This window comes from Colobus angolensis, unplaced genomic scaffold, assembly GCF_000951035.1.
Source record: "Colobus angolensis palliatus isolate OR3802 unplaced genomic scaffold, Cang.pa_1.0 Scaffold3, whole genome shotgun sequence".
Classification (NCBI taxonomy): Eukaryota; Metazoa; Chordata; class Mammalia; order Primates; family Cercopithecidae; genus Colobus; species Colobus angolensis.
The window spans coordinates 23449972-23465980 of NW_012116265.1; the positions used below are offsets into that span (position 1 = coordinate 23449972).

The window sequence follows — 16009 nt, forward strand, 5'->3', positions numbered from 1 at the left end:
GGAAGGAAGGAAGGAAGGAAGGAAGGAAGGAAGGAAGGAAGGAAAGAAGGAAGGAAGGAAAGAAGGAAGGAAGGAAGGAAACCTGAGGTCCAGAATGCTGAGTGGCTTGCTTTGGGACACACAACTCCAGGAACAAGAACCTAATGATCTGCAGCCAGTTATCATCCCTCTATGTATCCAGTGGATGATTCGTAACAACACAGATAAGCCTGTAGACCCCCAGTTATATGGTGGCTTAGACTAGGTTCCCACCTGAGAGGTCTCCAGCAGCTCAGAAAGCCCATGTTGTAAGACAAAGCACCCAGGCTCTGAGGTTAGAAGGCTGAAGTCTGGTGGCCTCCAGGAAAACAATCTCAGCCCTCCAAGAAGGGTCCTTGCCAGAGGAGTTGGACAAGCACGTAAGGAAGACAGGTTATTAAAACCTGAGTTTTCTCAGGAGTTGACTCAACTTTCTTAGCTGCCTGACATTTGAGTTTGATGGGAAAGAAAGGAGAAAGAAGCTGAGGTAGATACTGCCTTTGTGAGAAGCTCCCCACCACCTGGCAGAAGGCAGTCAGGGACAGTGCAAGCTAGAGCTTATGGTCTCTGAAGTGGGCAAGATCGTACAGTTCCACCACTCACAAAGTGACCTGGACAAGCCACTTTGGCTGTGTTCATTCTCCCAGAGTTGTGTGAGGGTTAAATGAGAAAATCTAAGTCATATGTCATTACATAAGGATTATCATCTCTTTTCATTCAAGGTAGCAAAAGCAAGAATTGTGCCAGGCAACGATGAAGAAGGCAAAGTCCCTTTCCTCAAAGACTGATGGTCAAGGGAGGGGAGCAAATGGCAGAGTAAAGTGGTGAGGGTTCTAAGTGTGCGTCGATCCTGTGGGAGCCCACAGAGGAAGCATCCCCTGTATCCTCAGGATGGTCAGGAAAGGCTCCCAAGAGTGTGGAACTTTAGAGCTAGGCTTTTTTTTTTTTTTTTTTGGGTGGTGTCTCACTATGTCACCCAGGCTGAAGTGCAGTGGCATGATCTCAGCTCACTGCAGTCTTGACCTCCTAGGCTCAAGCAATCCTCCCACCTCAGCCTCCCAAGTAGTTGGGACCCCAGGTGTGCACCACCATGCCCAGATAATTTTCTTTTTTTTTTTTTTTCTGTAGAGCTGGGGTTTTGCCGTGTTGCCTATGCTGGTCTTGAACTCCTTGGGCTCAAGTGATTCACTTGCCTCAGCCTCCCAAAGTGCAGGCATTACAGGCATGAGCTACTGCGCCTGGTCCGAGCTAGGTCTTAAAGGATAGATAAGACTTTATCAGGCAGGAGAAGCTGTGTTTGTAGGAAATGGTGGGATTGTGACAGGGTGACTTTGAGGACATGGAATTACAATATGGCCAAGGGTGACAGAACTATTGTCAGATGCCGTCAGACTCCTTATATTTATGCTGCAGAGGCCACACTTGGCAGGCTGACTTCAGGGGCATCAACCAAGAAGTCTCTGGGAAATCACAGGCTTTCAAGATTCTTCTTCCCTTGCTTGCTGGCAGTGGCTGTTCCTCTGTTCATCTCCATTTCTTCAGAGCTGGAAGAGATCTGAGAATGATCTGGTGCAATCCTCTGCACCATGGTTGGTATGGATGGGTAGCCCCATGTTATAAACGAGGCAACCACGGCTGAGAGAAGCTGCAGCCATCTTTGGGGACATGGCCCCTGGGACTGCTTCTCCTGGAATTCAAGATGCTTCTTTTCTTTCCTCCCTTTTAAGTTTCAAATCTCTATTTCAGGCAATACTTGATATATTACGTATTTATAATTCAAGTTTTCAGACTTTTCTTAGCAGCAGGTTATAAAAAGGAGAGAAGCAGAAGCTGAGACAGGGAGGAAGCAAACAGAATGGGGCAGAGGTGGGAGTGGGAGGCTGAAGGCTTCCAGGAAGATAAGCTTCCTCGACTGTTAGTGGATTCCATATCTGCAGCAATTCTACCCTCACCCAAACCAGAGGCTCTGGGACTGCTGAGAACCAGGACCACCTATTTTCACAGCAAATGACTGGAAGGAACCCAGGTGTCGCATGTTGAGGGTTTATCAGAATAAATGGCTGTTATTTTCTTTTCCTCTTCCCTTTCCTTCTCACCTACCCGTATTAGTGATCTAGTGTGACAGCAGGGAGACAGGAGTGAGCGGGGAGTATGGGACAGAGGGGAAGAAAGAGAAACAGGCCATAGGCAGACCAGACCCACAGGCAGCTCCTGAGCTACCCAGATCGCTTCTCCTGTACAGGAAGAGCTGCGGGCCCGAGGGAAGGGAAGAGAGGGTCCCTGTTGGAGCAACTGGAGTGGCAGGAGGCGAGTGGGTCGAGGGAGGGTTATTAATAGGCACTAGGACACATATTTACAACTGGTGGCTTAAATCAAGGGCAGCACATTCACACCTAGCTACTCCCAAGCTTCCCACAAAGACATCTGAAGTGTGCAAAGCGCGCTCCCTGAGCCCAGCCCACCCAGGGGCGCGGCCCGCCTTCGTAGGGGACAAGGTCTCCGGCGCTGGCCTGAGCGGCTGCGGGAGTTCGCTCCTGGGAGAGCGCCGCGAAACCAAGGGCATCCTTCCCTTTGAGAGGAGGAGGCGGAGGAGGGGAGGAGGGGAGGAGAGAAGAAGGGAAGAAGGAAGGGGGTAGGGAAGGAGGCGGGGAGGGAGAGACGGAGGAAGAGAGGGTGGGAAGAAGGAAGGAGAGTGAGAGGGCGAAAAGGGGAGAGGGGGCGAACCAGAGAGATGTAGGGAGAGAGGGGAGAGGAGAGGGACTGGACAGGGGAGGGGAGAGCGAGGGGAGAGAGAAAGAGAGAGAACGCGAGGAGGTCGGGGAGAAGAGAGAGGAGAGCGAGAGAGAGCGGGAGGAGAGGGGGAGGGAGAGAGAGAGACGGGGGAACGCGAGACAGAGCGAGGGGAGACAGGGGGAGAGGGGAGAGCGAGGGGAGACGGGGAGTGAGCGAGGGAGGGGGAAGAGAGAGACAGAGAAAGCGGGGAAAGCAAGAGAGTGGGGGGAAAGCGAGAGAGAGCGAGGGGAGAGACCGGGGAGGGGACAGAGCGAGCGCGAGCGAGGCGAGGGGGGGGAGAGAGGCGCGCGCGCTGGTTGCACCAGCGAAACCCTGAGCTCCGCCAGCGTTATTCCCCCTCCCGCTGCCAGCCCTGCGTCCACGTGGGGAAACTGTCCCTCCTATACCGGGAAGAAACGACTCACCGCCTTCCAGAGGCGCAGAAGCTGAGCGCGGGACGCCACGGCCCGGAATCGGCGAGTGACCGCAACTCCGACCCCGCGGCAGGAGGCCGGCTGAAGCGTGGGACCCGAGCCCAGGGCCCTCTCTCCGCACAGGCTGCGGACCTAGCCCATCCTGGGCCCCTCCTCCCCGGGGGGAGAGAACGTCAGCGCCGGGGATCCTGATGCGGGGGCGCGGGGGCGCAGACCCAGAGCCCGCCCGGTCCCGGTGTTGGGGGGCAGAAGGGGAGGGGTGGGGCGCAAGGGGCAGAGAGGGCCCGGCGTCCCAGCAGGGATGGAGTTACCACAGAGGGGTTCAAGGCAGCCTAACCCTCCGCGCTGAGTCCTGGAAGGCAGCCTCTGGCTCCGTGCATTTTGCACGAAGATAGGCTGCTCCCGGCGGCGTGAGGGGTCGGGGAAAGGTCCTCCTGTGGGTAAACTGATCAGAGAGCCGAGAATGGATTTTGGCTCCGACACACGCCACCCTTGCTTGCTTAGTGGCTCTGCACCCCACTTTTTATATAAAGTGGTTATTCAAAGTACCTAGCACATAGGTTTTTGGTGAAGATTGAATGGGAAGGGCAGGTGAAGTCCTTGGCACAGGCCCGGCACACCGACGGATGGACCCAAGAATGTCAATTATTTCTGCTGTTATTCCCTCCAACCCCAGCTGTCCTTTCACAGAAGCAAAGGTAGTAGACACCAGAAGACCCGGTGCGAAAGTTTGGTTTGGTTTAACAGAAAACCCACACTCTCCGAGAAAGTGGATTCTGAGCGAGAAAAGCTTTGGAGTCAGGAGCAGGAACCCCTGATTGGGTCCTGGGCTTCTCTGTTCCTTAGTACTGTTCCTTAGTACTTAGCCACATTGAGTAACCTCCCTGGGCTTCCGTTTCCTTATTAGTAAAATTGGCTACAAAGGTCCCAACCAGGTAGTACGATCCCTTCTGCCTTTATTGAGGGCTTGCTATGTTCTAGGCCCTGCTCTTAGGGCTGCCTCTGGATTATCTCAGTTAATCTCTAAGCTAGTTTAGGAGGTAGTTAGGATTATTTAAAATCTCCATTTTGCACTTGAAGAAACTAAGACTTAACAGAGAGGCTAAGTAAATTGTCCTAGACCACACAGTGAGTCATAGCAGAACTGGAGAGAACTGAGATTCAACTCAGGCAACCTAGTTCCAGAGTCTGTATATATATATATTTTAATAGACAAGGTCTTACTCCCTCTCCCAGGCTGAAGTGCAGTGGCGCAGTGTTGCCATAGCTCACTGTAATCTTGAACTCTTGGTCGCTGGGACCACAGGTGTGCACCACTATATCTGGCAAAGTTTTTAATTTTTATAGAGACAGGGAGGGACTCACTTTGTGGCCCAGGTTGGTCTTGAACTTCTGTCCTCAAGTGATCCTCCTGCTTTGGCCTCCCAAAGCATTGGGATTATAGGCATGAGTCACTGAGCAGGCACCTATCTGTAAAAGTGTTTTCTGAACTCTAAAATAGTATATAAATGTTGGCTGTGATTACAGTGAGTGGTACAGCTGGTAGGTCGGTGGGTTCATCTTCGCATACTAATGGAGGGTATATCTATCAATGCCTAACCTACTGCCTAGTACTCAATAAGCTCTCAGTCACTCTGCCATCCCTTGCCCACATCCCAAGAAGGAGTGTATCCATGCAAAAGAATGGCAATTCCATCATGTACAGAGCAGGGGAAGAGGGCAGACTATAAAATACTGAGGAGACAGATCATGAAGCTGCAAGCAATTGCACCTGACCTGGGCATCAACAAAACCCAAGGAAGCAAAGATGGAAAGGCTTTGGATTGGAATCTCCCCTACTTTTCATAAAACACAAAGCACGGGAGAGTTTCCCTGATGTTCCACCGGCCCAACAGGCTGCTCTCTGGGGCTCCCACTGACTTCACAAAGGGTTCCATCCAGTAACCCAGAGAACAGGCAAGTGTCTTAGAGGTCTCATCAGTGTCAGGAGACTTGTGTCTCATGTTTGTGAGCAAAAGATTCACAGCCTTCAACTAGGAAAGGCAGAGCCATTTAAAAGGTCTCGTTGAGTAGAAATCTGGAAAACCACATGTTAAAGTAGAAAGTATTTTATCATTTGAGTCTGAATGTTTTCTAATCATTATTGCGCCCTTAGTCATTTTATAGAGTTAAGGTTCTCAGGGACTAGACTGTTGTCATCTAACAGTTCTTGAAAGAACTTCAGACGACGTAACCAACTGCCCACTTGACATCTCCACTTGGGTATAGAACAGTGATCTCAAACTTACCATGTCCAACATTAAACTGCTGAGATTTGCCCCCAAACCAGCTTTTCCCACATTCTCCATAAATGGCAATGCTAGCCTTCCAGTCGCTCAAACCAAAAACCTTGATGTCATCCTTGACTCCTCTCTTTCTTTTATTCCCTTTCTGATTCATCAGCAAACCTGGTTGGTCTAGCCTCAAAATGTATTTCTAAATTCTGACCACTTTTCACCATACCCATTGTCACCTCCCTTTTCTAATTTGCTGTTATCCCTTGACAGGCTTATTGAATAGCCCCTTCTCACAGTCCCCGCACTTGATTTCTGAAGCCTGTTGCAAACCCAGTAGCCAGAGTGATCTTGTTGAAAAGGCAGACCACACCACTCCTCTGCTCATTAAAATCGTCAGTATGGCAGGGCATGGTAGCTCACATCTGTAATCCCAGTACTTTGGGAGGCCAAGGCAGGAGAATTGCTTGAGCCCAAGAGTTTGAGACAGTCTGGGCAACATAGTGAGACCTTGTCTCTACAAAAAACAAAACAAAACAACAACAACAACAAAAATTAGCTGGGTGTGATGGCACATGCATGTAGTCCCAGCTACTCAGGAGGCCGAGGTGGGAGAATCACTTGAGCCCAGCAGACTGAGGCTGTAATGGGCCGAGATCACACCATTGCACTCCAGTCTGGGCAACAAAGTGAGACCCTATCTCAGAAAAAAACGAAAAACAAAAACAAACCTCTTCAATAGGCTGTCTCATTTAAAGTAAAACCAAAGTCCTCCTTTGACCTGAAGGACCTCATGTGAATAGGACATCCTACCTCTTGTAGCTCTTACCACCCTTGAATTTGCTATCTTTTCATAAATACACAGGCATTTTCCTGTCTTAGGGCCTTTGCACTACAGTACAGTTTGCCTGAATGCTCTTCCCCTGTATCTGTATGGCTGGTTTCCTAAATTCTTTCAGGTGTCTTTACTCAAAAGTCACCTTGTCAGCCAGGTGCCATGGCTCACACCTGTAATCCCAGCACTTTGGGAGGCCGAAGTAGGTGGATCACCTGAGGTCAGGAGTTCGAGACCAGCCTGGCCAACAAGGTGAAACCCCGTCTCTACTAAAAACACAAAAATTAGCTGGGCATGGTGGCACACGCCTGTAGTCTCAGCTACTTGGGAGGTTCAGGAAGGAAAATCACTTGAACTGGAAGGTGGAGGTTGCAGTGAGCTGAGATCGTGCCGCTGCACTCCAGCCTGGGCCACAGAGTGAGACTCTATCTCAAAAAAAACAACAACAAAAAAGTCACCAGTTACCTTGTCAAGGAGTTTTTCTCTGGCCACTCCAAAAAGTAGCCCCTCCTAACATTTCACATCCCCCCTCCCTTTCTTTCTTCTTTGCATTTACCTCTCTCTAATCTGATATTATGTGTTTAATTGCTTACTTTGTTTCCCCTATTAGAACATGAGCTTTATGAAGGGAAGAGATGAAGGGATTTTTGCAGGAAGGGATTTTTGTTTGCTTTGTTCACTATTTTATCTCTAGTGCCTTGAATGGTGCCTGACACGTGGTAGACACATGTATAAATATTTGGTGAATAAACGAATGAGTAGAATAAAAAATGAAGGACCCCAAATTAGCGTGGACCTTTTAGCAAGTCACTTATCCTCTCTACACTTCAGTTTCTTTGAATGTGAAATTGAGTTTTGCATTAAGACAGCTCCCAGTTTCCCTCCAGCTATGTGCAGACATCTGTGAGTTAACTTGAAAAGCTGGGACCTTGAAAAGGGTCTGAAGATTTGGGTTCAAGCCCCCGTAACATCACTTGCCTGAGTCTTAGTTTCAACTCACACAAACAAATTGAAAGGGCTCCACCCAGCGACCGCGAAGGTTAGTCTAGCTCTTAAAACTAGAAGAAGCGTAAAAAAGGAAGGCGCCATACCCCTCAATACCACACGGCGGCGCAATGGTCCACCTTTGTCTCTAAGAGGGCAATGCTGTGCCAAGTCCTTTATGAAACAGTCCCCACTACCGTGCAATGTATTATTCAGACAACTGTGACGGTTTCTCATTTCTCAGATCTTATTGGTTTGTTCAAATAACAAAAATATTTAAATTGTTACTGTTTTAGATAAGAAGGCACAAATCTGAGCTCAGTCTTGCCAATGTGATTTAAAGACCAAGGTTTGCTGGGCACGGTGGCTCACGCCTGTAATCCCAGCACTTTGGGAGGCCAAGGCGGGCAGATCACCTGAGGTCAAGAGTTCGAGACTAGCCTGGCCAACATGGTGAAACCCCGTCTCTACTAAAAATAGAAAAATTAGCTGGGTGTGGTGGAGAGCGCCTGTAATCCCAGCTACTTGGGAGGCTGAGGCAGGAGAATCACTGAAACCTGGGAGGCGGAGGTTGCAGTGAGCCGAGATGGTGCCACTGCACTCCAGCCTGGATGACAGCGTGAGCCTCCGTCTCAATACATACATATCTACACACATACATACCAAAACGTTTGAAAAGCTAAAGAAGTCTAAATCTGTGTCAGGTGAGGGGTGTCACAGTCATGCTAACTTAGTCCACGTATCTGTCTGCACATAACCAAGAATTTCTCTCCATGAGGTAGGAGGGGTGGGGAATAAAGAGACTGTTTGGATTCCAAGACCTTTTGTTTGCTTGGAAGAAGCCATTAAAGCCTCTAGCAAATAAATGACTGTGAACCTAAGTAAGCCCTTAACAGGAGTCATTGTCATTATTGTTACTTATTAATAGTGTCATCCTCAGCTTCTGTTTTCCTTCCTCCACCATCTCTCCAACTAACAATAAAGGTTTTAGTTTGAATTTTGTATTTAAAAAGATAAAAGTGATTTCGTAGTTCTTCATTACAATTACACAAATATCACATGGTTATTTTTGTTGTAGCAAAAATAAAGTAAAATGAAGTTTGGAAACATGTACAGTAATGATGTGGAAATCATAGTTGGGCCATCTGTCCCTGCCCCAATCTCTTGTTGAATTGTAATCCCCAATGCGGGAGGTGGGGCCTGGTGGGAGGCAATTGAATCATGGGGCCGGATTTTTCATGAATGCTTCAGCACCATCCCCTTGGTGCTGTCTTTAGGATAGTGAGTTCTCATGAGATCTGATTGTTTAAAAGTGTGTGGCACCTCCCCTGTCAACTCTCTCTTGTTCCTGCTTTTGCCATGTGACGTGCCTGCTCCTCGTTGCCTTCTGCCAGGATTGGAAGCTTCCCGAGGCCTCCCTAAAATCAGATGCTGCTATGCTTCCTGTAAAATCTGTAGAATCGTGAGCCAGTTAAACCTCTTTCCTTTATAAATTACCTTTTCTCAGGTATTTCTTTTTTTTTTTTCTTTTTGAGACAGAATCTTGGTCTGTTACCCAGGCTATTTTGGCTCACTGCAACCTCTTCCTCCCGGGTTCAAATGATTCTCCTACCTCAGCCTCCCCTGTAGCTGGGACTACAGGCACGCACCACCTCACCTGACTAATTTTTGTATTTTTAGTAGAGACAGGGTTTCACCATGTTGGCCAGGCTGGTCTCGAACTCCTAAACTCATGTGATCCACCTGCCTTGGCCTCCCAAAGTGCCGGGATTATAGGCATGAGCCACCTATTATCTGGCCAGGTATTTCTTCATAGCAATGCAAGAACAGTCTGACACAGAAGGCACTAAAAATGACCCATGCTCCACCACTTAGCTCAGAAATAGCTGTTAAGATTTTTATATTATCCACCCAACACATTTGTAATTATATTTTATAAGGATTTTTTTACTACTCTTTCATTTATCATTATACTGTACACATTTCCACATCATTAAAATTTTTCATAATTATCAATAACATACTTTTTTTTTAAATAACCTGTTTAAAATTGACAAAAAGTGTATTTATTTATAGCATACAACATGACGTTTTGACATATGTATACACTGTGGAGTGGTGAAATCAAGCTAATTACCAGATGCTTTGCCTCACATACTTACTGTTTTGTGTGGTGAGAAAACTTAAAATCTACTATCTGAGCAATTTTACAGTATAAAATATATTGTTATTAACTATATTCACCATGGTGTATAATAGATCTCTTGAACTTATTCCTTTTTTCTAACTGGTAATCATCATTTCCTCTCTTTTTCTATGAGTTCTTTTTTTTTTTTTTTGAGACAGAATCTCGCTCTGTTGCCCAGGCTGGAGTGCAGTGGCTGGATCTCAGCTCACTGCAAGCCCCACCTCCCGGGTTCACGCCATTCTCCTGCCTCAGCCTCCGAGTAGCTGGGACTACAGGCGCCCGCCACCATGCCTGGCTAATTTTTTTGTATTTTTAGTAGAGATGGGGATGGGGTTTCACTGTGTTAGCCAGGATGGTCTGGATCTCCTGACCTCATGATCCGCCCGCCCTGGCCTCCCAAAGTGCTGGGATTACAGGCATGAGCCACCGCACCCAGCCGAGTTCAACTTTTTTAGATTCCACAAGATCTATTCCATAAGGGAGTGAGAGTTCATGTGATATTTGTCCTTCTCTGTCTAACATACTATTCTAATTAGAAAATCAGAATATTTTAATGGTAGAAAATGCTAAATAGTACAGGACAAAGAAAAACAATCACTCTTAATCTCATAATCTAGATTGGTGATAATTGCTGTTCACCTTTTGATATATTTTTTTCAATAATATTAATGCATATGTATTTTTCATAAGATTAGGAATATATTACACATATAGTTCTCTTAATTTTTCAAATTTATTCAAAAATTATTTGAAAATTACAACAGATTTCTTTTTTTTTCTACTTAACACGATTATTTTCCCAGTCATTTCATGTTCTTCAAAAACGCCAATGATAGGAATAATTTTCTCTTTCCTAAAATCTCTCTTCTTGTGATTAGAGCTGCTTGAGGTCCTGGACGGAAAGGCTTGGATGAAGTCCTTGCAGACTCAGTATGGTTGTAAGCAGTATAATTTCAGAGAGATGTCCCATGGGCTCACTCTGCAACCAGGCTGGATGAAGCAGAAATGATTTGACCTTCACGCCTTAATTAAAGGCTCTGATCATTGCTAAAATGCAACTTGCTCTCCAGAGATGCAACATTCTAAACAGCCCCCCATAGTTTATTGCTTTTCTGAACTGAGGTTTTCCTAGGAGATAGAAGAAAAGAGGAAAGATTTCTTACCTTTTTAGTGGTTCAAGCTGCATTAACTCGTAATTCCTCATAGAAGAATTAAATACTATCAATTGTAATAACATTCATAATTTATTAAGCACCTATTATTATGCATTAGGCACTGCCAAGAGGACCTCTTACTTCATCTAACCCTCACAGCAACCCCATTTTATACAATCTCATGTTACCAACAATGAAACAGAGGCTCAGAGAGGTGAAAGGCCTCCCACACCCATGACAAGTTGATCAAGGATTCAAACCCGGGTCTGACTCCAAAGGTCTGTTCCATAAGCCCTGCCACACATCTGCCCAAACCACTTGCTTAAAATCATGTTTAATGCAAATAGAGTTTATGAATCAGAAACTAGGGCTTCTTTCCTGAAATGGTATAACATGAGAGGTGAAAGTGGTGGGCTGGTTTTTTTAGAACAGGTCAAAGGGGCCAGGCATGGTGGCTCAAACCTGTAATCCCAGCATTTGAAGAGATGGAGGCAGGAGGATCCCTTGAGGCGAGGCCAAGAGTTTGAAGCCAGCCTGGGCAACACAGTGAGTCCTTATCTCTACCAAAAATTAACAAAATTAGCCAGGCGTGGTGGCATGCACCCATAGACCCAGCTACTCAGGATGCTGAGGTAGGAGGACCCACTGAGTCCAGGAGTCTGAGGCTGCCATGTGATCAGCGAGCTATGATCGTGCCACTGCTCTCCAGCCCGGGTGACACAGTGACACCTTGTTTCTCAAAAAAAAAAAAAAAAAAGGGTAAAAGTCTGCTTGAGGGATTTTTTTTTCTTTTCTTTTTTTGCATCAAAGTACTAATTTTAAATATTTCCCAAAAGAATCAAGGAAAGGGTGACATTCATTAAGTTACAGTTTAGGCTCAAATAATAACAGTAACTACATGCTAGATTATGTGTTAAGCACATAACATATATAAGATAGGTACAATTATTCTTAATTTCCAGGTGAGGGATCTGGGGCACAGCAGGGTTAACTTGCCTAATGGCGTGCAGTAAGCATAGATTCAAATTCAGTCAGAAGCCAAGACCCCAAATTCTTCATTAGTCTGTGAAACCTGCTCTCCTTTCCTGCCCTTTCTTCCCTTCCCTCCTTTCCTTCCTTCCTTTTCTCCCCTCCCTGCTTCCTTCCTGTTTCTTTTTGTCCTTTCTTTCGTTCCCCTCCTGTCTTCCCTCCTTCCTTCACGCCTTCCTCTCCTCTCCTTTCTTTTTTTTTTTTTTTTTGAGACAGGGTCTTACTTTGTCACCCAGGCTGGAGTGCAGTGGAGCAATCTCAGCTCACCACAGCCTCAACATCTCTGCTCAAGCGATCCTCCCATCTCAGCCTCCCAAAAGCTAGGACCACAGGCACCACCATGCCTGGCTAATTTTTCTCTTTTGTAGAGATGGGGTTTCACCATGTTGCCCAGGCTGATCTTGAACTCCTCAGCTCAAGTGATCCACCCACCTCGGCCTCCCAGAGGCCTCTGTTCCTTTTTCCTTCCTTCCTTCTCTCTCTTTCCTTCAGGGAAAACCCTGGGTTCAACTTCCAATCAAGAGGCCTGGGTGTAATTAAAGAGTGTTTCTGGGAGGTAATAGGCAGGTGAAAGAAGGAAAAAAATATGTTGACTATTTGCTGGGTGTGAGCAGCATGCTAAGAACTTCTGCAGAAGTCCTGTCCTGTCTCATTTAATCCTATAAACATCCATTATAACCAGAGATTATTATTACACCTACTTAAAAATGAGGAAACTGAGGTTCAAACAGATGTCTTGCCCAAAGTCACAGCGTTTTTAAAGGACAAAGCCAGGATAAACCATGATCTGTTGACTTAAGTCTAATGTCAACTTGCATCACTGATGGCTATTTTCTCCCTTCCTTATGCTATGCTTTTCAGTGTGGTAGAGAAAATGTTTCTTTTTGGGGGTGACATCTGCCAACTCCCTCCTCAAAAACTTCCTGGTGGTAAAATCTTGGTAATTCCACCTCATTTTCAAAGTCTTTTACAATCTGCCCTTCTTTTATTTCAGCAATTTTATTTCCCATCACTCCCTTTTCACATTCTCTCCCCTTCTCTGGCTGAAATTTCTATTATTGCTACCCACTACATTAATTTCTATTGCCACATCTTTTATTCTCTAGTAATCAAATTGTATGTATCTTTCAATGTCCAACTTAAGCATCTCCTTATCCATTCTAGTCCTCAGAGAAGGCAATATTTGATCACCCCACAGTCCTACTCAAAACCTTTCAGTGATAATCTTTTAAACCCTGAACAAAACCAAGGCTTCTTCGCCTGGGATTCAAGTCAGCCATCCAGTTGCAAATAAGTACTGAGACTCAATTATGTGCTAAGTACCCTCTAGGTGCTGGGAGAGCTGTGGAGAACCAGACAGACTGGTTCCTGCCCTTATGGTGAATGCACTAGACATTAAATAATTACAAATAATCAATTACATAATTACTAGTGTGAATCAAGTAATTACAGGGCCCTTTACAATCTGGTCTCAACCTATCTTTTCAGAGTTCTTTCTCATCCTTCTATTCCATCCAAATGGTCCCCCTCTCCATGCTTTCCTACCTCTGTGGCTGTGCCTATTCCCACCCTTCTTTCCTGAACACACTTTTCCCTGCTCCACCCCACTCCCCTCCAGGACCAGTTCTGCTGCTGCTTCTTACATGCAACCCTGCCAGACAAGTTTAGTCTGAAAGATCTACCCTCATTTGAATTCCTAGCACTTATCCATTCAACAAATATTAACTGAATGACTTGTTGAAATGTTTGATGAATTACTCTTTATGAGATTCTAAATATATGCTATGGTATTAAAGGTTTAAGTTGTGCAGGGAATTAGAGTTTTCCTATTGAGAAGGATCAATGATTTTTCTCCTCTCTTCCCCTCTTCCCAGGGAGTGGGAAGGAATCCACGAAACTAAATAATGGAACATACAAAATTATGGAGAAGTAAAATGACAATAAAGTTACCCAATTACTCATAATCCAACTACTTAGAGACCCACCACTGACATTTTTCTCTTTTTAGTACTTTTTTTTTTCCTGTTTCTGTTGTGCTGTGTGTCTACAGTTTGTAAAACTCTTTTTCCCTCCAGTTAAAAAAAAAAATTTTTTTTTTGAGACAGGGTCTTGCTTTGTCACCTAGATTGGAGTGCGGTATAGCAAACACTGTTCACTACAGCCTTGACCTCCTAGGCTCAAGCAATCTTCCTGCCTCAGCCTCTCAAATAGCTGGGACTACAGGTTCGCACCACCATAACTGGCAAATTTTAAAATTTTTTGTAGCGATAGGGGTCTCGCCATGTTGCTCAGGCTGGTCTCCTTCCTGGGCTCAAGTGATCCTCCTGCCTCAGCCTCCCAAACTGCTGAGATTTCAGGTGCAAGCCACCACACCCGGCCCCAAGTTAAAATTTTATCAAGACAATTATTTTATGGCCTTTAAAAAAACACAAAATACCTCCGCCCCCACTCCCTTGCTCTCTTCCGCTTGAGGGTGGAATGGTTTTGTCTAAAACAAAACTTAGAGAATTTACTCAGACTCATCCATATCTTTTCCAGTTCGTGGATCCTATGTATAAGAACCTGAGCATTGTTTTAGGGTCTTTACTTAAACAGAAATTTTCTCAAGACCTACTCTGGATGCTTTTTAGAACAAGCCTCATGTCTCTTCTTCAAGACCTTAAATGTGTGCTATGTACAGTGTAGTTAGTCATATTGATGAGCAAACCACAGAATGTCCAAACTATGAGGACATATGATATCTTCCAGTTCACTCCCCTCACTTTAAGAGTACAGTGTTAGGCCACCTGCCCAAAGTCATGTAGCTGCCTAGTTATCTTTCCAAATTGTCCCACTGTCTTTAGTTTGTGTAATAATAAACCCAAACTAAAATTCAACAAAAGCACTCACCCTTGCTACATAAATAATGTCTATTCCTACCTCTGAAGGGGAAAAGGTCACAAAGCTTGGTAGAGATTGGGCTAGATCTGCACCGGCTTATTTAGAAATTTCAGAGGACTAGGTGAGGTGGTGAAGGCCTGTAATCCTAGCACTTCGGGAGGCCGAGGCAGGTGGATGACTTGAGCCCAGAGTTCGAGAAGAGCCTGGGTGACACAGTGAGATCTTGTCTCTACAAAAAAATAAACAAAATTAGCCAAGCGTGGCGGCACATGCCTGGGGAGGCTGAGGTGGGCGGATTGCTGAGCCTGGGATATTGAGGCTGCAGTGAGCCAAGATTGCGCCACTGCACTCCGGCCTGGGCAACAAACTGAGACCCTGTCTAAAAAAAAAAAAGAAAGATCAGAGAACCTTTCTTACTGGAAGTCAACGTTGCCATGATAGGATTAAAGTAAGAAGAAACATTATGGGCCTCCTATCTCGTTTTTAATGTTCAACATGCAGGGTATAGCAAAAGCATATAGGAAGAGGTCGTCCTGACTCCTGAACTCAACATCGCTTTCTACGTTTGCTTTGGTTCTTCTTAATCTGACTTCTGTAGACTTCACCACGATCCAAGGTGTAATTCCAACAGGCAAAAGAAGCCTAAGGATTGTCGAACAGTTGGCTCCCTTCAGACAGACCAAGCCCAATTCATGGCAGCGTTCCCAGCCCCAGGTTGAAGCCCAGTAAGGTGGTCTCTTGCCTTTCTGAATTCTGAAAAGAGTGGTATTGGAATCTCTTCTTACCGGAACCCAGGAGAGGGCGAGCTGTGGTGCAGTCTTCCTAAAGGGGAGAACCGCAGTTTTCAGAGTTCTTCTAATGAACATCTCAATGGGCCTAAAAGGCTTCAATAGCAGATGAAAGGTTTCGGGGTGAGAGTGGGCGTGGGCGAAGCTGATCCCTCTAGGTTGGACTAAGGCAGAGCCAGCTCCGAGAGGGAGAATCCAACTGTAAAATGATCTGGGGAAGAAAGAGCTCTGTTGGGGGTGCAGCCGGATGAAGAACACCGGTGCTGCTCAGTGCAGCCCCTACCCATCCAGGGTAAACAAAGGCAGCGGCCTCTCTTCCAGCCTTTTAGTTTGAACGAAGGCTCAGTATTACCTTTTAGTATCCACCCTTCCCTCCTAACGCACCCAATGAGGCCAGAGCCTCTTCCTGCCGGGAGGAGCTGAACTCTCCCAGGAAACGGACAAGTGCCGCGGGCCAATGGTGGGAGCTGCGGCGGGCCAGTGGGCGGGAGGAGTGGGTCGACCTGGGTTTGAGAACCAGAGAGCCCACAAAGGGGGAGGGCACGGTGCGACGTCGGCGCAGTGGGTGAGAGGGACCCGTGAGGCTGCCAGCGAGGCTACCCCAACCACCGCGGAGGAACCGGGGACTGGGCGGCCGCAGCCAATGGGAAGGCG

The 16009-nt window shown here is 46.2% G+C and overlaps 1 long non-coding RNA gene across 1 annotated transcript; it reads right to left on the minus strand.

Annotated features, from left to right (window-relative positions):
* Positions 1–10213: 10213 nt before the first annotated feature.
* Positions 10214–15741, minus strand: LOC105517203. The gene is made up of 2 exons (XR_001002635.1): positions 14985–15741; positions 10214–10494 (listed from the first exon to the last, which is right to left on the minus strand). It is a non-coding gene; the product is annotated as an uncharacterized LOC105517203 (long non-coding RNA).
* Between the last annotated feature and the right edge of the window lie 268 nt (positions 15742–16009).